The sequence below is a fragment of the Leptopilina boulardi genome, unplaced genomic scaffold (genome assembly GCF_019393585.1).
Source record: "Leptopilina boulardi isolate dan_hultmark-lab unplaced genomic scaffold, ZJU_Lbou_2.1 LbouV2_210, whole genome shotgun sequence".
Classification (NCBI taxonomy): Eukaryota; Metazoa; Arthropoda; class Insecta; order Hymenoptera; family Figitidae; genus Leptopilina; species Leptopilina boulardi.
The window spans coordinates 1,057,413-1,079,008 of record NW_026137764.1 but is presented as its reverse complement, the minus strand read 5'-3'; the positions used below and the strand labels follow the sequence as shown (position 1 = coordinate 1,079,008).

Below are 21,596 nucleotides of genomic sequence, written 5' to 3'. Positions count from 1 at the left end.
TCAGAAAAATTGGCGTTCATATCGATACCGAGTTCTCGAAAACTATAAGTCTTATTTTCAAGATATTTGTGTTATTCGATTACTTTAGGTTTAGTCTCGATGCCACACTTATTTTTGTCAAATTTGGAAATGAAATTTTTTATAGCTTTCTATATTATCGACCGGTTAAAAATTTAACTACATGTTAGTACAGCGCTGACAGTATTTTAATTTTTCTTTTTGCAGATTCTATCCTCGATGACTTGTGATGTCACGTACTTCAAAGACAAGGGCAAAAGTAAGAAGGACACAAAATTCTTCACATTCAGACTTTTTAGAACTCGGTCTATTTTTACGGTTATTTTTCACATTTTCTGAATGGAAATTTAACTTGAAAGTAGGGATCTCCGAGGGCTATTTAGTTTGAAAGAATCTCGCTATTAAGGTAAATATTTTAATATATTGGAAAAGGCTACCGAAACTGTCGGTTACTTGATCACTATCAAATATTTATTTGTATCAAATAATTGTCATTTGAGTCAATTAAATAGTATTCGTTTCAAATACAAAAATTATTGGTTGAAATACAATTCATTTAATTCAAATAAAAATTATTTGGTTCAAGTAAATATTTATTTGATAATAGGCTAGTAATCAAGTATTTGAATCAAATAAATTGTTTTTCAGTGTGTTTAAGTACAAAATAAATACTAAATAAAAATCTTATAAAATATATTTTAATTAATTAAAAAGACGTTGTCACGGTCAAAATTCTCCGTCCATGTAATGAATACAGACCCCGCTTTAATTTTTTTAAAATCCTTTTTGTTTTACTATAAGATAAAGTTAACATTTTTTCTTCATTATACACTTTTCAAGTTTTACAATATCAATTTCTTCTTATTTTTAAATAAGCAATTACATATAAATAAATAAAACAATAAATTAAACAATTACATTGTTTATAATTATTATAAAGTTCATACAAGTAATATATAGTTTTTTTATTATAATTTATATGGTTGATTTTGTAGATTAAGAAAATTTATTATAAAAAGCTAACTAATTTAAAAATTGTTTTATAATTCATTTAATTACATTATAAAATATCTTTTGTTAATGGTGAAAATGATAATAAATTATTAAGTTATTTGTGTCTGAAGTTTTAAAGGAAATTTTTGTTTATTAAATTTAAATAACTGATTAATGTTTTAAAAAAATGAATATTTTTGAAAATAAGTTTTATCTTATTTTAATTTTTGCAGTTCGTCCGTAACATTCAGAAGGACAAGAAGGAGGATAATAGGATGATGAAGAACAGCGGACCATGCATATTGCTCTACTATTCAAAATAGTGTCTTTTTCCAAAAATATAACTCACGGTCTCCGCAGAAGTGCAATAAAGAGGGAGGGATCTCTGGGAGTGGCCTCGAAGTGACAATTTCGCCATCGTTTCTACATGGAAAACCGCGATCGGTGAGTCGTTTTTTTTATTTAACTCTTTTTCTGTTTTGGTTAATTCTAGACATGTTTGCCCTTTTTTCTACGATATCTATTATTATGTAATTTAAAAACAGATTATTATTAATATTTTTTTCCTAATTCATTGTTTTTTTGTACAGTCTTGTTGATATTTCTATTTAAATGAAATTTCGAGGTGATTATAATGAATTACTCTGTTTGTGAAATTGAAGTTCTTTTCGCATAGGGAGTAATAGAATTATGATTTGTTATTATTTATTAATTAATCATAGTTCATGCCTTTCGGCTTTGAACGGATTTCCGGTATACACATATAAACTTGTAATACATGAATGATGATTTGTTCTTTTATCTCGTGTATATTGATTTCCAATTATGATTTTCGTCTTGAAAAACAAAGTTTGAATTTCGTGAAAAATATATTATATATATATATATTTTGTATAAGGGGAAAAGTGTCGGATTGTCTATGCAATAAACGTAAACCAATAGGGTTCTGTCGTTTGATCAAGAATCGTGATTTATGAAATGAAGCTATGGATATGTCACTTTTAATGTTCGCCACAGAAGTAACTGCTCTTCGTGCTTGCATTGGCGAGATGTATTTCCGTGCACACGTGTGCATTGCTCCTATGTATATGTGTACCGAGTATGAGTTGGGGTCGGGAGTTGAGACGGGTTACACATTGAATTGAGGATATAAGGAATGCGTTCCGAGTGGAGCATCCAAATGCGCACCAGGTATCTCTCTAAAGTGCTAATGCTGGGTTGAAACTCGTCTAGTAAATCGGGTGAAATTTACGACCTTATATTTCCGTCCCGAGAGACTTTACTCACAAGGACGTTTTCAAGCCACCAAGAAAATTCGAATGAGTACTGGACTTTATTTCCAGACGATAAATTGGCATGTTGAGCTAGAGAACAAATAATATTTGTCCAACAAAACTAGAAGCTTTTACTGTATATTCGTAGAGCGTGGAATTCGTAGAATTTATATCATGTCTACACTCTGTGCGGTTTAGTTGGTAAGGGAAATGTATTTTGTTCATTTCTTTTTAAAGATTACATTGAGAAAGTTTTCGTACGAATAAATTGTAATACATGTATCAAAGTTAAGAATTGTTTGATAATTGAAATTTTTTATAATGTCAGCATTATACGAGTAAAATTAATGTTTTTTTCAAGAATTAAAAACTTCTTGATACATTGAGGATTTTTTTTTTGAATTAAATTTACCTAGTTATTTAGAATTAATAGAGAATTTTTTAATTCTGATTCTCTTAATGAAATATTTGATTTTCTATTCGTATATTTGTTTGGCATGAAACAATACGAGATTTTTGTTCACTTCATTCAATTTCTGATATTTAAAGTTTTATTGAAAGAACTTGTTGATAAATATCTTATTTCGAGAAATAAAATCAACTATTGAACTTGGATATAGATTTTTTTATATTTATTCACTCGCAAAGCATCTCAATGTATATTATATATAAACATAATTCATAAAGGAAACTTAAATAGTTGTACTAATAAGTAATTACAATTTCAAATTAAAATAGCGCGCATCATTTAATTTATTTAATAAAATGAAGTAATTAAATTGCATTTGATAAAATGTAAAAAGAAATAATGGAAAAGAAATGAGAGGTAAAATTTTATTCGAATGGGATTTAAAATTTAGATTTATTTAATAGTAAAATTGCATCAGTATCACTATGTGCGGATTCCGGGATAAATTGCATTCTTCGTAGAAGACTGTTTGTGAAATCCCATTTTCAGTCGTTCTCTTGAGATCGCGATGTCTTGGCATAGGCATTCGTTTTTTAGTTTCTTCTTCTTCTTCCTCCTCTTCTTCTTTCGTACCATTATTTTCTCATTCTGCATTACTTCACTGGTTGTCTGCTTCGTCGAGCTTGGAAATCCAGCGTCTGCATTTTGAGGCATGGAACTCCATTGGGTGCAAGGATTCAAATACTTCAAAAGTCGTCTTTATTTCCACCGGAAGCAATGACATAGTCACTTGACTAAGAAACCTCTTGACTGTTTCGTCCTTTCAAACTTTAATGACGTTTTTTTTTATTCTTCCCAGGATATCTTAAGACGTATGAGTCCATTTATAAATTATTGGATATCAGAATTCGTTAAGATGATATTGGTGACAGATGTCAATAGATGGTAATTCGCAAGAATTCTGAAAAAAAAATTATTTCCTTCAAATAATCGGTTACTTGACTATTATCAAATAAATATTTAGACTTGAAGCAAATAATTTTTATTTGAATTAAATAAATGGTATTTGAAACAAATACCATTTAAATGACTCAAATAATAATTATTTACACTGAGAAAAATAATTTCGTAATAATAAGAAAATAATTTAGTTGAGCTTTTTTAGTTGGCGTTACTAAAATATGGTTGTCACAACAGAATAGAAAGTGGCAATAAATCGGGAAGTTTAGTTGGCTCTACCAAAAAATATATTTGAAGCTTTCATGTTTACGAACTAAATAGTTTGGTTCCCAGTACTAAATAGCTGACATGCTGTATTGCGCACGCGCTCTTCTCGTAAATATGGCGTCGCTTCCCATTCACGGGATAACCATATGTCGTTCGCGTCGTGAAGTTTCAGTGTTGAAGTTTTTATGTTTTTCAGACATTTTTTTAAAAAAAAAGTTTGTGTAGTGAAAATAAATAAATAAAACTTGTTACAAGAACGAAAGTTTTTTTCCAGCTTTTATAAATTGTGAAAATGATTTAATCTCAAATTGTTAGTAGGATTCGTAGAGTAGTGGTCAGCGTTCTCGACTAGCGTTGCGTAGTCTGAGGGTTCGAGCCCCAGCAGTGTTAGGTTTTTTCCGCGATAGAAATTAATTTAAGTAGGCATAGGTAGGTTATATAAAGAGAAAAGGGTGAAACAAAAAAATAAGTTGGTTGAGAAAACAAAAAAAAAATTTTCATTTAACTAAATTTTTTGTTTGCTTAAAAACAATAAGTTAGTTGTGCAAAACAAAAAATTTGGTAGACCGAACAAAATGATTCAACGAAAAAATTTAGTAGCCCGAACCAAACGGATTAGTTGCACATATATCAAATAAAAAATTTGGTAGAGAGAACCAAACTTTGGTGGATGATACTAAACATTTTTCTCAGTGTAATACAAATAAATATTTATTTGACTTTATCCGATTATTTTAATCAACTAAATTTTTCTTCAGTGTATTTTATTTATGTATGTGTAAAATTAAAAATTGTAGGTAATGTTTGAAAAATTATTGTACTGTGGTCGTTCAAGTTTAAGTGTAAGCTTATTTCTTAAGGCCCCCTTCCCCTATATATGAGCATTAGTCAATTTTTATACACACTTTCAACTTTATATCTTATCTTAGATATTATTTTTAACACTCCCTTATCTGCTTTAGATAATAAAAGACAGATTCAGTTAGACAAAACTGAAGAATTATTAAAAATTTTATATCCAGTGGTAAGAGTCAGTTTTACTGAAATAAAAACTTTTTTAAGATTCTTTAATTTTCTTATTCAGTATAGTAAAATTTACTTTTAGTAAAGAAGAATTTTGCTGAATACTTGTAATTTTTTTTATCAGTAGCAAAATGTAGTTTCTGTTAGGGTTAAAAGTATTTTTTAATAAATAAATTAGTGAATATCATATTCAATCAAAAATTTTTCAAATTAATATTTTGTTTTAATTAATAGTCATGGAAAGTTTTATACAGTAAATAAATATTTACATGAACCAAATAATTTTTATTTGAATTAAATGAATTGTATTTGAACCAAGTATTTTTATCTATATAGTGTTGTTAATTTTATTCCAAAAAACGTATTTAATTAGTAATTTTAGTATCAGAGGCAAAAAAAAAATATAATTAGATTGATTTATTAAATATTTAATATACTTTTTTATTTTTCATTGCTGTAGTAATTTTTTAAAAATGTATAGATCAAAAAAATGATTTCGTTTATTTGAACGTTCATACCTTCAGGTATGTACAGTAAGTCTTGTCTTATACTTGTATGTTGCTAGAATTAGTAGTGAAAGGCAATTTTAGTCAGACAGAACCTCTTTAATTCGTTTAATTTTAATAATAGTAATAAAAGTGCGATTCAATATGGGATTTTCACTTTTTCGGAGTAGGTTAACCGATTACTGAAATTAATAATTTGTTTTTACTGTATTTTTATTCTATGGTTAAAAATAATTGCATATTTAAATCTATTATTTTTACTTTAATTTTGAATAATTTATTTTCAAGTAATTTTTTCTTTTATAAGTATTACGATATTCAGCTTTTAAAGTTTGCTAAGAAAATGAGAGAATAATGGAAAAATAATTGCCGCTTTTAAGTGTATTCTAATTGATTGGAAAACATTGGAATTCAATATCAATTGTAAGCTCCTTAGTGATTTTGGGTGGAAGAAGAAAAATATGAAGGGACTTAAAAATAATGAGAAGATTTTGGCAGGAAAAATGGAAAATTCTTAAAGGTCGTTAGAGAAATCTGTGAATCTTGTTAAGCAGAAGAAATTGATAGAAATACAAATCGATATGTTTAATATTAAACATTTATTAATGCAGTACTTCAATTTCTTTTAACAATGACATTCTTATATTTTTAGTTCTAGTTCACCCATTTCTTTTTCATTTCCGATTTCAAATTATTATTATTCCTAAGTATCAGATACATTTTATTATAAAGATTTTAGTGAAAATTAAACATTTTTTTACGTCGATGAAGTTCAAATACAACTATTATGATTAAGGATTTAGAACAAAAAAAAATACTTTTCTAGACAAATTATTATATTTTTTTGTCTCAGCAAACTTTTGCAATGTTTTAATAATATTACATTCGAAATTAAATTTTATTAAAAACTTTAGAAAATAAGTTTGAGAAGGAGAATACTATTTCAAACCCTAACACTAGCAAATTTATTCACTCCTATCCTGACTAATATTATTTAATATAATGTCAAAAATTTATTTTTTTTACTGATAATTAACAAAATGTCACTTTTACATTTTGCGTTAACATTTTTCCCCAAAATTCAAAATCCCAAAGACAATTTAGTCAGTGAAATATTATTTATAAATTAAAAATTATGATTTAAAAGTAGGGGAGAGCGGGGCAAAGCCGCTGATGTAACATTTATTTATAAATATTTTTGTTATTACACCTTCAATTGACGTGATTTTTTTTTCTATTTCATCTAAAACTAATTAATAACAAATTTCAATAGTAATTATTTAATTTATTATAAGCTTGATTAATTAATTTAATTATTTTCAAAGAAATGCAAAAAAACGGCTTTGCCCCGTATGGCGGGGCAGCGACGTTTTTGCTTATATTTTTTAAAGGTAGAAAATTATAGCCGTTAAAACTGTACGAAGTTGCAGTAAATGACCTAATATCTTTGAAACATAAGTATTTTATATATTTTTTAAAGAGTTTTAAGTTATTTTATAAAGAATATCAATACTTGTATTTTTAACCTCACATTTTGAATTCAACTCTTCACTTTTTCGTTGAAAAGTATACTTTACCGACTGTTCAAATTCAAAAATAATTTAAATAACGGCGCGAAAATATGAAATATTAATATTATATTTACATAAAATTTATCATTTTTTTAATGTTAATAATAAATTTGAATACTAATAAATTAATTTATGTTCTAAATGAAATATTATTTTAAAATTATACTATTTTAATATATTATATAATAAACACAGATTTTTTACATAAAAATAACTAATTTCCTTTATTTTATTTAATTTTGTGAAATAATGTAACATAATAATATAAGTAATGTAAGCTAATAACACTAATAATAAAAAATAATTAAATTGAAATATGTAATTTTTGAAAATAAATAAAAACAATTATTTAATATTATTTTATTTAATATTAATTTATTAATTTTAATTTATGTTTTGGTTAAAAAATCAGGTTAATATTTGTTGACACTTGATTCATGTGAAGTTAGAAAAACTTTAAATATGAAGGTAATGCAGATTTTCATTTTCAACTGTTTTTACGAAACAGTTTTTAAACGGCTTTGCCCCCAATGACATACATTTTTTATTTTTAAAATTTAATTTATTTAAATAAAAAATAAAACTTAAATTTCATGCAGATCGTGTAGATAAATGTTTCATTTATTCAAGCAAAAAGTTTTTAAGATCTAAGTGCTTAAAACAATTTTTTAAATTTGAATCTTCGATCAACGAAATTTTCATCTCTTCCTTGCAAAAACTATTTTTATGTTATATTTCCTAATATATTTAATATTTTTTAGCTGTTTCTTTTCCAATCTATTGCTTTAATCGTATTAATAATAAACTGTTAACGAAAATGGTAATAGATTAGAAAGAATGAAGATATTTCGAAAAACGCCTTTGCCCCGCATAGCGGCTTTGCCCCGCTCTCCCCTATCTATTTTAAATATGTTTTGGAATTATCTTTAAAACCGCGTCCCTGAGCTGTATGTTTACATTGAAGTACAAACAGTATACCTTAGACCGAAGATCATAAACAATGTGGTTGGAAAATCCCAAGGATAATTAAATCAGTTGCAATTCGTGTTTTGACCTGTTTTGACTTGTGTGTGATAATTTTATAAATGTAATGTCCGTGTTAAATATTATATTTCCTTTATTTGATGTTTGCTCATTTCAAGTGTAAATAACTTCTGAAGTGCTCGATTCTTTTAATTCGCGAACAAAAATATTTCAAAGTGTTTAAATTTTTTTGACATTTTAGACAAATTTTTGTCCCTGGAGTGTCCGAAATTCTTAAAATCGCGATCGATTAGATTATATATATATATATTTTTTTTTATAAATATTAATAATAATTATATCCAAATGATTTTCTACTAAAATTTTTTTAACATTTTATGAAACATTTTTTTTGTAAACTTACTTTTTTGTTCTTAATTTCTAATTAATTATAATTAAAGATAAATAACAAAAGGCGTAAAAAATGACCAAAACAATATTTTATTATAACAATAAGTTGGTTTTTTTAATCATTGTCCTTAAGTGGCTCCAATTCCCCCACCTTCCCCTATTTAATTTAAATAAAGATTTTTTGGTTGAAGTAAATATTTATTTTATAATAGTCAAGTAACCGAATATTTGAAGCAAATACATTTTTTTTCTAACACACGCACCGAAAGTACATTATTTCTTACCTGTATAGCGGGAGAAAAGTATGTCTTTTCCGTCGAGCGGGAGGGAATGTTACTTTCCCTCCCGGTGTTGTTGCTGATAGATAGAAATGAAGAATTTGATTTTGTTTTATAATATAAATTCGTGCGCTCGCTACGCCTCAAACTGCAAACTCCATACTCGTGGAAATCAACCATTTTCCTCTGTAGATGCACTATATATTATATTTTCAGTGTTTCCCGTAAGTTATATTATATAACTATAAAATAATTATGAAATAAAAAAAACAGCATGGCCTTAAATAAATTTTTGAAAGCAAAGGAAGAAATATAATCATAAAGGAAAAAAATTGTATATCAGAGAAAATAATTCATAGATTCTATGAATAAATTAGAAAATGTCCAAAGATTCTCAGTTGGTTAATATGCATATAGGGAAAATTGTGGTTTTCGTTGCGTTGAAAGAGTCATGGATGGTGACTAGAACATACATACACGTGCGCTTGTGCAGTTTCCTGTTTGAACCCCTTTGCAGCTGAATGTAAAGAGGGACACAATAATTTATGGAGCGCGAACTCTCATTTAAACTCCAGAACCGCCTTGGCCATTATCCCCTGTTGAAACTTGTGGATACCAACTATTTAGGGGAATCTACAACGAACTATAATGGGATTTTGGCTTATCTTGTGGCGCGCGAGTTTTCCTCGACAATTCTCGCGAGATGGAAGGTTGCCCGATGCGTGACACCACATTAATTACCCTGATCCCAGAATACCACCCACTTATCCTCTACATGATCTAACCATCTCTTTTCTTCTCATTTCTTATTGAAGATTGTCATTATTGTGGCTATTGTTTCAATTTTTCTTTATCTCTTGGAAAAATAATTTTTGTATTTTAAAATTTATGCATTTTTTTCATAAACGTTTTGGTATTTTAAAATCAATATTCTCCATATTCAGTATTAATTTATATGAATGTCTCATTGGTATTTGCGTGAAATTGTAATTTCAGTAATTACAATTTTAGTTGGCTTCTTGAAAATTTTTCATTTTACCAGTCGAAATCGAATGATACTTTTGTTTATTGAAATATTTAGTTATATTTTGAAAATTGAAATAATTTTTTTCATTTCAGTAAACTAAAACTTTATTTGATTTGATTTAAATTAAATTTTAATTGAAACATTTAATTTCTATTTTGCGAAACGAATGATTTTTTTCAATACAGTAAAAAAAAATGTCAAGTAAATGGTATTTGTTTTTAATGCCGAAATTATTGATTTGAATACAGTTTATTTGATTTCAATAAAAATAATTTGGTTTAAATAATTATTTATTTGATTGATAAGTAATCGATCGCTTCGATCAGATCAAATAATTTTTTTTCCTTCATAGAGAAAGACTCTTGGGTCATTAATAAATAATTAAGTTGATGTTTTATTAATAAAAGGGGAACCGGGATATAGACGGGAATTTGGTCCGCCCAAAATTGTAGACACCATGTATACGGTTTTGTGAATTTTTTTTATATATCGGCTACTAAAATATGTTGTTGTTTCATGTAAATAAAAAACAAAAGTTTCTAATCAGAGTTGAAAGCCGCTGGCAATTTTTGACTGATCGGGTGTATACATTCTTTTTTCGTTGAATCAAACCAGATTGCGTTTCATATAGTCTTTATTCCTATATACAGTATGTATAGTCATGTGAGAATAATTGAAATTCTTTTGCTTTCACGTAAAACAAAAAACACTCGTTGTACAGATATAAACAACAGACAACAAAAACTTTCACGAGATCACATTCCAGTCTTAATTGATTTACTTCAGAAGGAGAACTCTGCCTGTTCCTCGATTACTGTTTTAATGGGGGTGATTTAACAAAATGATGGGCTAAAACTTGAATTCACCTTAGTTTCATTAGGTACATAAATAATGAATTAATCTTTCCTGACAGCTTCAAACTTCCAGTTTAGAATGTAATTCTCCAAGGGTTAAAATTTTTTGATTAATTAGGTAATTAAGTACAACAACTTTTTTTTTTACATTCAAATTTCAATAATTTTGTGAAAATTTTTTTAAATTAAATAAACTGTATTTGAACCAATAATTTCTGTATTTAAAACAAATAGGTACCACCATTTAATTGATTCAAATAATAATTATTTGATACAAATTAATATTTATTTGATAATAGTCAAGTAACCGATTATTTGAATCAAATAAATTTTTTTTCTCAGTGTCTAAGGGAGAAAAAAATTTACTATTAAAATTAAGACTAAAGTGTAAAGAATGTTAGTGATGTAGAAATAATAATAATAATAATAATAATAATAATAATAATAATAATAATAATAATAATGCAGGATTTAATTAATTTCATTATTATGAGTTATTCGATTTGGAGTGTAAAATCAATAAGGGAAATATAAATAAATAAATAGGTGTACTCTTGACTTGAAATTTGAGAGACCTAGCCAATTTCTATACCAAACGTCCTATTCGACACAATATATTTGTAGCGGATTCTATATAGTTAAGCTGCACGTACGGGAATTCGCATCTCGTCGAATTACGCAGGGTGTTACAGATTTGTGTGCATTGGGGAATTCGGATAGATCGAAGCAGACTGAATTCCGTGATGAAACATACCAAACTTGGTTTTCCCATATGAGATGCTCGAAAGTTTTGTGTCTGCGCGCGTTGAATTGTTGGTATAGGTTAAGCATTGTAAATCAGCGGTTATTTTATTTTTTAACGGGTTAAGAAATAATTTTGGTATATAATCGACCTCTGATATATGTTAATAGTTGTGGTTATAGAAGCTACTAAATTACAGTAATTAACATACAATGTTAGAATCGATGGTATTTCGCAAACTATAGTTATATATATATGAGACATTCTATTTCAAAACGACGCCCCTAGCAAACAATTAACTGTATGAGAAAATCTTTAAATAATTATTTCACCTATTTACTAAAATCAAATTACTTTTGTTATTAACAGTTTTCAATGAAAAAAAATCGTAAACTTTAGAAAGGGAAAAAGAGTTTTTTAAGAAATTGAGTGATTTATATAAAAAATTTTGATCAAATCTATGTAAAAAGAAAAAAAAATATTCGACTTTTTATTTTCGTAAATTTTATAATGGACATTTCAAATGATTTTGAGAAGATATTAAAGATATTAAAAAAAAATTTTAACTCTATAAAAATCGATTATTTAAACAAATATGAGAAATTAAAACTAATACTGTAATTTTCTATTGCGGCGAGTTTGTATCAGTTTCGGTGTATCAATTTCGGTGACCAAAATTACGTGTATTTTGAAGATACTTTGCCCGCCGAAATTGAAGCCAATGGAAATCTTAAAAATGTTTCAATTGCGGCGCGGAAAAAAAATTTGATCTCAAATAATTAAATTAATAATTGTTTAAATGTGCATCTTTATAAGTATTTGTATCAAAAAAAGATTGAAATAATTTTTTTTAATCATTTGGCAACAGTTATATTAAATATAATAGTAATAATAGTTATTTTTTATGAACGCGCCGTAATTGGTGCACTCGCCGTAATTAGTACACTTACCCTATAAGAATTCTTTTAATTAGAAATTCTGTTAAATGATTTTTCGGTTAAGTAAAACTTTTGTAGTAGGAAAAATTGGTTATATAAAAATTCTATCAAATAAGAATTCGAAAAAATGTAAATTCATCTAAAAGAAAATTCTATGCAATGAAATTCTACCTAATAAAAATTCATTAAAATGGCTATTATGTTAAATGAAAATTCTGTGAAGTGAATTTTGTAATATAGAAAATCGGTTTAATGAAAATTCTGCAAAACAATAATTTGAACAAATAAAAATTTGTCTCAAAAATAATTATATCAAATGAAATTCTATAAAATGAAAATTCACAACTAATGATTTTTAGAACTTATTCATGCGTCCTAATTTTGTATTAGTAAAAGTGAATTTTAGTCAGACACATTGAAGTAGGTTTGTACATTTGGTATCAGTGTAGCCATAAACACGTTTAGTTTGACAAAATGTTTAATATATTTTTAACTTAAGTTCATGCATAGAAGAAGTTTATTTGTATTTGTTGTAAAAATTTTGACTGTAAAAATCACTTTGCAACATTATCGTAAATAATTAAAAAAACTATACTCTCGTTCTTGTTGTTAACGTAGTACAATCTCATTTCAACAAGTAATGATTAATTTAAATAATTAAGTTAATTATAAACAACTAATATTTTTCATAAACAATAAATTAAAATTAAATTGTTCATAAATTTAGTGCTGTATGATTAGCAAATTTTTTTTTTCCAAATAGAGAGGCTTTCGTTGCGGTTATTTTGATCTTTAGCGGATTATGATTTTTTTTTTTTTTTTTTTTGATAATTTGTCTACGTCTCTCTGTTTTAATCCTCTTCGCTGTCTGATAGGTTATATCGTTATCTACTAGCTTTCACAACTTTCGTATTTAGTAAAGCCCGGATTATTCCAAGTATACGCTCATTCTGATTTCTCTTTGTAACTCAAAACTTGGTGAAAATGTTTGTTTTAAGTGATGCAGGTCTTTATCAGTCTCGAATGTAGATGAGTTTAAGTTTTCACAAGCTAAATTAGTATTCTACTCTGTTGATTTTCGTCAAGGTGGCAATAATTTTTAATTGGATTTTAAAGAATATCAGGGTTTGCTATATGATATTATTCATAATGACTTCCGTTTAATAACACGTAAATTAGATGAATGAATGTCTTATAGGTTTATTATTGGTTCTTTTTATTTCAAGTACCTATCATTTCGCAGATGAGAGAAAAAGTATATACTGTAAATGTTTAACGCAAAGATGTGAATAGCTAAGGAAATTAGGAAAATTGATTGTTTTGATGATTGTTGTATATTTGATGAAATAGTTGATATTAGGCAACTTCAAGTGATGAACTGTTGAAAAATTCAGGTCGATTCAGTGGTTCAGAAGAGTTTCGTTAGAAATTCTCCCTCGCACGCTGTAACAGGCTGGGTTTGACAGATCTACCCTGTAGATTAAAGGTTCAACAGAAGAGCCTCGGGAACGAAAGAAGAAATGAAGGATTCAACGATTATACAGTCTGAAGTTAATACAGGTTTAGAGAGGCCGAATTTAAATTCCGAACAAAATGCCAGTTCACTTCTCTGCCACAGGGAATCAGCTACTTAAATATTTCATTTTCCGCTTTACGTCCTCTTTAATCTTATATTTCCTAACATCAAAAACGAACTGATCCATTAACATTAAGTGGTTTTGGCACTCGAAAGATTTCTCAAAATTGTGTCCTTTAAATATTAATTGGCGGCTTGTTTGAGGAGTTGTTATTTGGCACAAGTGAGAGAATTATATTTGTCCTTTGACCTTTCGAAAATTGTCATTTGGGTGCATGCCATCAAGATCCTTGGCATCTGAATACATGACTTTCAAGAGGCACGATACTAAATGTTTCATCATCTCAAGATTTAGCACTTAAACGCCTTTGATTTGCTTACGGCTAAATAAAATTCTAACTGATTCTTAAAACCAGAGAAAATACGATAAACTTGGTCATTAACTGCATACCATGAAATATTTATTTATAATTAATTTTTTTATTATTTAATATATGGCTGAGTATTCTCCATATCTATTTATCATAACGTAGACAATTTGCATAAACAATCATTAACAAATTACAAAAATTATACTTTCATTTAGTTAGATTAATTTCAACTATGGATTTAAAGACAATAATTGAACTGGTTTTCCTTATTTCCTAAACTAATCAGGAAACGGGAAAACGTCATAAAATTACTTGAGGTTTTCCATCCCTTCGTGAAACTAGCACTTCATCTTGGGAATCAATAATGAAATTAGTTGCTGATGGATCGTCTGGATTCTGAGATGATATCTAATTTCCTGGTTGACATGTATGACTAGTATCCATCTATTTGTAATCCTTCTTAGGGTCGATTGAATTGAAGCATCATTTCAACTATATATATCTATATTGACCAATAAATTTTCTTGACGTTGGTACTTACAACTAACTGAAAAGTGATTAAATTTATTAAAATCTTCAATGAATTTTTCAAATTATTTTCGCTAGTTAATTTTCTTTACTTTAATTATATTGAAGTAGATAAATATAATTTATCAGAAAATTATTTTATGTTGACATTGTTGAAAAATGATTATAGTAGGATAAAATATAGATATTTCTAAAATCTGGTAAACACTCAGCTTATTTGAAGAATAATTGTTCTCGACCATATAGTTTTATAAAAGGCAACTCGCAATTAGACACTGACAATGTTGTTCGCGTTCAGAGAGATTAAGTTCTTAACTGGGGGTTGTTCAGTGTACAGAATGTTTCAAATAGATAGACAAAGGTTTAGGTACTGGAAATTTACTTGCAGTTTCGAATAGAAAGATTAAAGAACTTTGCATTAAGTCGACTATTATAGAAATAATATTATATATAGAATTCATTTCAAAAGTTTACATTTTTCCAGAATTAGAGAAACATTGAAAAAGAAAAATATAAAATTTTTTCATTGAAAAAAAAGAATTTAATCCGACCAATTAAACATTTAGTAAGGATAACTAAACAATTTTGACTTTTACAGTGTAAGTTGAGACTAATAGCAAATTTTTTAAAAATTCTAATACTATTTTTCTATTCAAAATTTGTCGGGTGTAGCAAAATTGATTTTTCATAAAGTATCTTATTACCGCATAGCATATAACCCAACAGAATTTTGTTGTTTTGACAAATTGTTTGAATGTGTGTTCAACTGAAGTTGTTTGATGTGGGTACACACATAATTTTTTTTTTATATATGATAAAGCAGGATTTCGTTCTGAAAAATTGAAAATCACTATTCGTTAATATAAGAGAAAGCTAATTTTTATAATAAAAAGACCCTAGTATGTTTTTTTTTGTTTTAAATTAAATTACTTATTAGAATTTCCGGAATTTTTCTACATGAGTTTCAACTAGTTTCGAACGAATTAATGAAATGAACATTTAAAACTAAAACAATTGTATTAGGTCTTTCTATTATAAAAATTATCTAGGATTTGGTATCGAGTCCTAAAAGTCTACGAATACGAATGCAAGATGAAATTTGATCAAGTATTCTAAAACAGTTTGGGATTCAGTTCAAAAGTTTTTGAAACAATATAATCGCCACTTGTTTACGTTCATAATTTTTTGTTACTAAGTCTAACGCTACTGGTTTACGTTCCTAGTTTCTACTTCTAAATACAAAACTTTAGGACTCTTTCTCATTCATCGTGGATTCACATTCCTCAATTACTAGGACTGAAGTGAGAATTTTCAAATTTCATTTTTCTCCGTGTTCAATACAACACTGAGTATATTCACTATATTATTTAAAAAACTCCTTAATACAAATAATATTGCTAGCTACTTCTTATTTTTGGTATTACCAAAGTTTGTGTAACGATTGTTAAAATTTATTCTTTTCTATTAGTAAATTTCTAGTACTTTTATATAGTACTAGAATTTTTTTAATTCAGTTTTTAAAAGAACTCAACTTTTTTTCAACTTAAGATTGATTTAATTATTTATTTGATTATATAATTTTAAGATTTCAAGAATAATGTATACGCGGTTTAAAGTTATTTTCCGGAAAAGTTTGTTAGTTTAATAAAGATGTTGAAAGAGACGAGAAAAGGTATTACTTTACACCATATATGAAGCAGGGCATGTTTTCAAATGTCTTTTACCTGTCTACTTTTCGCGATTACACTATTTCAGCGAGTAATCGTCTTCGTTGTGTCGGGAAAATCGTTTTCATGATGAAATGCACGCTTGGTTAAACAGTCTGGCATCGCGCGAGGCAAAAGTTTTCTCTGTGGTGAAACAAGGTCGACAGAAATTTGAACGTTGAGAGAGGATGTCAAGATTTACATCGAGACGAATGGATTTATAGAGGCGTCTCGATCAAAGATTGTTGCATGGTTTGAAGAGTGTTGTGAGGATAACAGAGAGAGAGAAAGAGAGGTGTACTAGGGAAAAGGAGGCTGGATCGTAAAATCTTTAGACGTAGGATATCTCCCTTTTTTTTAAGAGATTAAGAGGTCATCGTAGCGTAAACCGTTGGGTGCGTTTTCTCGTTTCGTCTGCTGTACCATTTTATCTCGTCTTGTCTCATTTCATCTTATCCGTCTCGTTTTATCTCATCTCGTCTGGTACGGTCAGATCTCGTTTCCCTCTCTTTCTCTCTTGCTCTGTTCAACACCCTCTGACGACTCCACCTCGCACCGGCAGTGTCAGTATCGACTGGGATTCGTTGGAGTAGGGGGGTTGGAATGAGAGAGACTGCGAAACAATTGTGCCGGGGGATGAAGAAGGATGGAGAGATGAAATAGGGGGAAGAGACAAGAGGAGAAGATGAAAAGAGAGAAGGGCTCTCGTTGATTCTCGGAAAGGCTCGTACGTTGCCGCCTCGAGGTTTCCACATGGTCTCGTATTAGCAGGAGCGGCTCTCGGCAATTCTCGGTTTCTTTCGGCGGAACGGTGTCCTGTCGGTGCTGCCACATGGTGCGTTGTTTGCGGGTGTCTAGCGAGTATAAGGGTGGGCCGGGGTGATAGTACCGACTCGGTTGCTTTCGGACGAGTTCGCAAGTCATCGCCAACGTCTCGCGTCGGGGCTTCCACATGGGTTGGTATTGGCTCCCGGGGCGCAAGGTGGTTCGTGTGCGGTGGGGCTCCAACTGCGAAAACGACGCGACGGTTTGGCTCGGCACAACACCCCCAAAACGGGCAGCGTCGCTACCTAAGGAGGGTTAGTCCGTCGTTTGGACCGGTGTGCGAGATGTCCTGGGAGTGCCCCCATGAGAATCCCTTTTCTACTGACGATTGGGGACCGGTCTTGTGAACCTTGTGCTAAATTGTTTTTATCATTAAAATTTTTCTCCAATTTCGGTTGGAAGCAAGTGTTACATCAATTTTTAACAACGTGTGCTTTTTTAAAATGTATTTTCCATGTGTGATGTTTCACTTCTGATATGAGAAAAGCAGAACCCTGAAATAAGAGGGGGTGACTTCCTCGTGAAATATGCCGGGTTGCGTGTGCGTTTCGAAATAGTGAAATAAAAACGTATGTCTACAGTGGTGATGTCGTCGTACCGGTGCTAGACTCCGGTAGTGTGTCTTCGGCAAGGTGGGCGCTACCGTTTAAAAGGGTAGTAGTCAATGACCTCGGTCTTGCTCTACATGTGTGGTGTATTGCAGAACGCATAGAGTTGTGTTTACTAATTTGTGAGTTTACGTTTTTCTTTTGTGACCCGGTGAATGATTCGATACAAATAGGGGAGGATATTCTTTTCAGGATGATACTTTTTGAAATAAGGAGCCAAAGAAGAACGAGGAAACGAAAGTCTGAGAAGTTGTTGAAGTGGAATAGCAGCAGGTTGATGTTGCGGCCGGCAACAGAGAACAAGAATATCACTGTCGGTGTATAGCGAGAGTTTGATAGAGGATATAAAAGTGTGTTTATAAAGTTTAGAACTTCGAATTGGTGACTCGTGGCAGGCCACCCTGGTGGATTGACAGTTGTTGAGGATTAATAAGGGGTGTTGCCTGGCCATGCAGTAGTGTGTATGACGCTGTGGTGCAGCAGTTACGACGTCGACGACAATTACGACGTGGGGATGTGCGACGCCAACTGCCAAAGAGGTCGAAGGGGGATAGCTCTGAGTAAATCGACTCGGTGCACCAAGTCGTGTTCACCGCATAGGACGCCCGGGGTCCGGTAGCTCGTTCATCGTCCTTATTTCTCATCGACGCCCGCGGGCAATGTGCCCACCCGCCGAGAGCGCAACGTAAGTCGTTTATCTGATTCGCTACTTTCTGATACGTCTGCTGTTTAGACCTTGACTTACCCCGATCGACTCGGAGAAGAGGACATTGCTCCAGCGGTTAACGCCTCTCTCTCTCCCCCCCTAAAATCTGCGCATGCAGCTGAGTGTTTAACTCTCGAGGAAACAAATAATTAGGATATGATAACTCAACTTATTATTCACCATCTATTTCATTCGAAAATTAAAACATAACTTTTTAGTTATGATTAGATTCTAATTTTACAATATATATGAATCATCCGGATTATGTGTGCTAGTTTCACTGCATTTAATTTAAAATTTCTAATTTCACAATCAAGTTGAATATAAAAGTTTTTTTGCCTGTTAAAGTAATACCTATATTTTTTCTTTTAAAATAAAATATAATAATCTTATTTTGAAAGAAAAAATAAAATTTTTAATGTCATTTACATAAAACTAATAATAAAATTATAAATCGAAAGTTTAGAAATATTTAGAATTTTTCTAAAACTACTTGTGTCGTTATTTATTTGAATTAAATAATTGAAAAATTTTACTTGCAAATTTTCGTAAATAAATATTGTGAAGAAACTTATGGCAAAAAAAAAAAAAATTGAATGCATTTGAAAAAGTTATTAAAAATTGACAAATATTTTGTAATCATATTTGCGCGATCAAAAATATCATTGTTGATATGTATTTGACTTTAAATTTTGTACACGCAATAAAAATTTTATAATAATCGGCTAAAAATGTGATAATTCGTACTTGATTTGTTTAAAATTGATATATTTTTTGATTAAAAATAACACGAAACGTTTGATTATATAAAATTTTCAACGTATAAGATAATTTTGAATTAAGTTATATTTGTTTCAGCTTTTGATGTAGTATAAAATAATGTATTTCCTTTATTTAATAATTGATTCTATCACACAAAATAAATTTCAATTAATATACAATATTAATTAAATTGTTGCTAATATTATAACGTTTAATATTGTTTACAATTTATTGTGTTTTATGTATATATTTATGAATCAATAATTTAGCTTATGGCTATAGAGAAACAATTTTCTATTTGTGGTGAATAGTTGGAGCGAGTTTGGTTTAGTTTGGTTCGCTTTAGTTTAAAAATGAAATTATTGAGGAATATTTATATTGAAAAAATATTAAAAAGATTTCATATATTGTTATTTGTAGCTTTTCTAACGAAAAGAAGCGTTCATGCATGAAAACAAGGTAATCAATATCAGGATGTCGATCATGTTGCTTTTCACCATAGTTTTATGTGAGTTACCCTGAAGCTGTAAATGATTGGTCAGTTAGGTCAAACTCACACGTGAAAATATAACTTTCAGTCGTTATAGTTAACTAACTCAATCATTTGAAAATATTCGTTTTTATTTGTTGATTTTGAAAAAGTTCATTTTGTTTGTAACCTATTGCCACCAATTTTTCGAATTGAAAATTACACAATTGACACACTGTGAAAGTAACATTTATGTGATTACTATTTTTAAGTCAATTAAGTGATATTTGTTCTAATCAGTGAAATTATTAATTTGAATACAGTTTATTTGATTTAAATAAAAATTATTAGTTACAATGATTACTTATAATTTACTTATACTTATTTTACGGAATTTACAAGCGCAAGCTCTTTACAATAAGATATTATAGGTGCAAAAAGATAACGATGAAATTTAACCCTTTAAAAATTGCACCCAAATTAAAATTTCATTGCTTTCTTATTTGCTTTTAATTCTATATTTTCGTTATGTATGAAGATACTTTATTTGTTGTTGTATTTTTTTTACCACTAGTTGATGTATAGGAAAATTTTCCAGAATGATTTTTTTTGTTATATTTCAATGTGAAGATGATGAAGGATAATTGTTAGGAAAGAAAAAAATGTGTTCTGAATTTTTGTTGGTTTGTGTGCGATATATATATATATATAGTTGCAGGTGTTATAGTGTTGTAGTTAAAGGCTTGTCACGTATGACTTGGTCCTTGTGTTGAAGCTGCCTTTATGTCGCAGTTCGTAATAAGGCTAATGCCCTATTTTCACGGTGTATAAAAGTGTCCTTGAAAAGATTGCTTTTCTCGCGCACAAGCTTTATGGCACGTTAAAAACAAATTTTTATTCTCGCAGTATGGCTCTTTTTGATAATTATTTTTTAATTGTTTTTCTTTTCAAAATTATATAAAGAACAATTTCATTGTGAAAGTTTTGTTATATATTCGTGGGGGTATGATCAACATTTTTTATTAAAGTGCGGCTTTTTAGAAATTGGAGAGAAATTGTCATATAACATAACTGGAAAATTTCCGCTCTCGAAGGAAAAGGAAAATGTATAGACGCATGAAAAATATGTAAACAATGTTTTAAATTTCACTGCTTGGCGGGTTTTAGTGATGACTTTATGACTTGGGAGACATTTCTGTTTGTTTTCAACAAGCCAACGTAATTTTAATAGTCACGTACTTCTCGAAGTCTTTTGCATTTGGAATATTTTGAGTGATACAGTTGTTATTAATGTGGTAAAAATAATTTTTGATTATAATTTTTTTCTTATTTCGTCTAATTTTTTTTGTAACAATTTTACTTATTTATTTATATCAATTTACTTATTTTTACATTTATATTTAAAGACGAAAAGATCCCTTGAAATTGTACTGTGGGCGTGCTCATTTTCCTTTCTTTTTTTTATTTTTACTTCGAATTGAGAATAAATTGCTGCTATTCCCATATTTTCCTGAAAAAACCACCATCCAGAAACTTGGTGCTTCTAGCTCGAAAACACTGAAACGTTTTTTACGGATGGAAAGCTACGTAATGTTTTCTTCGAAGTGCTAGAGAGAGAGAGAGGCATGCTTTTTGTCGCTACTGTCGAGACTATTTCTTCTATAAGTTAGATAGCAAAGATAAAAACCAGTTACTGATTCTGTACGACAGATAGAAGTATTTTTCGTTTCAAAAGATAAATATTTCAGATTATCGTATAATATGTGCTTTTATTAGAAATTATAATAATTTTGATAAAAAATTTGTTTATT

General features: G+C 29.1%; 1 protein-coding gene across 3 annotated transcripts in view; it reads left to right on the top strand.

Moving 5' to 3' along the window:
* Nucleotides 1-231: 231 nt before the first annotated feature.
* The window catches only part of LOC127278718 (acetylcholine receptor subunit alpha-like 1), a 256,681-nt gene continuing 235,316 nt past the window's right edge, over nucleotides 232-21,596 (top strand). For 2 of the 3 annotated variants that reach the window (XR_007842537.1, XM_051300546.1), the window contains exon 1: nucleotides 16,737-18,533. The gene's annotated coding sequence lies outside the window, so the exon portion shown is untranslated. Of the gene's footprint in view, nucleotides 425-1,244; nucleotides 1,456-16,736; nucleotides 18,534-21,596 lie in introns of those variants that run through there. The other variant, XM_051300547.1, reaches the window with a different exon arrangement.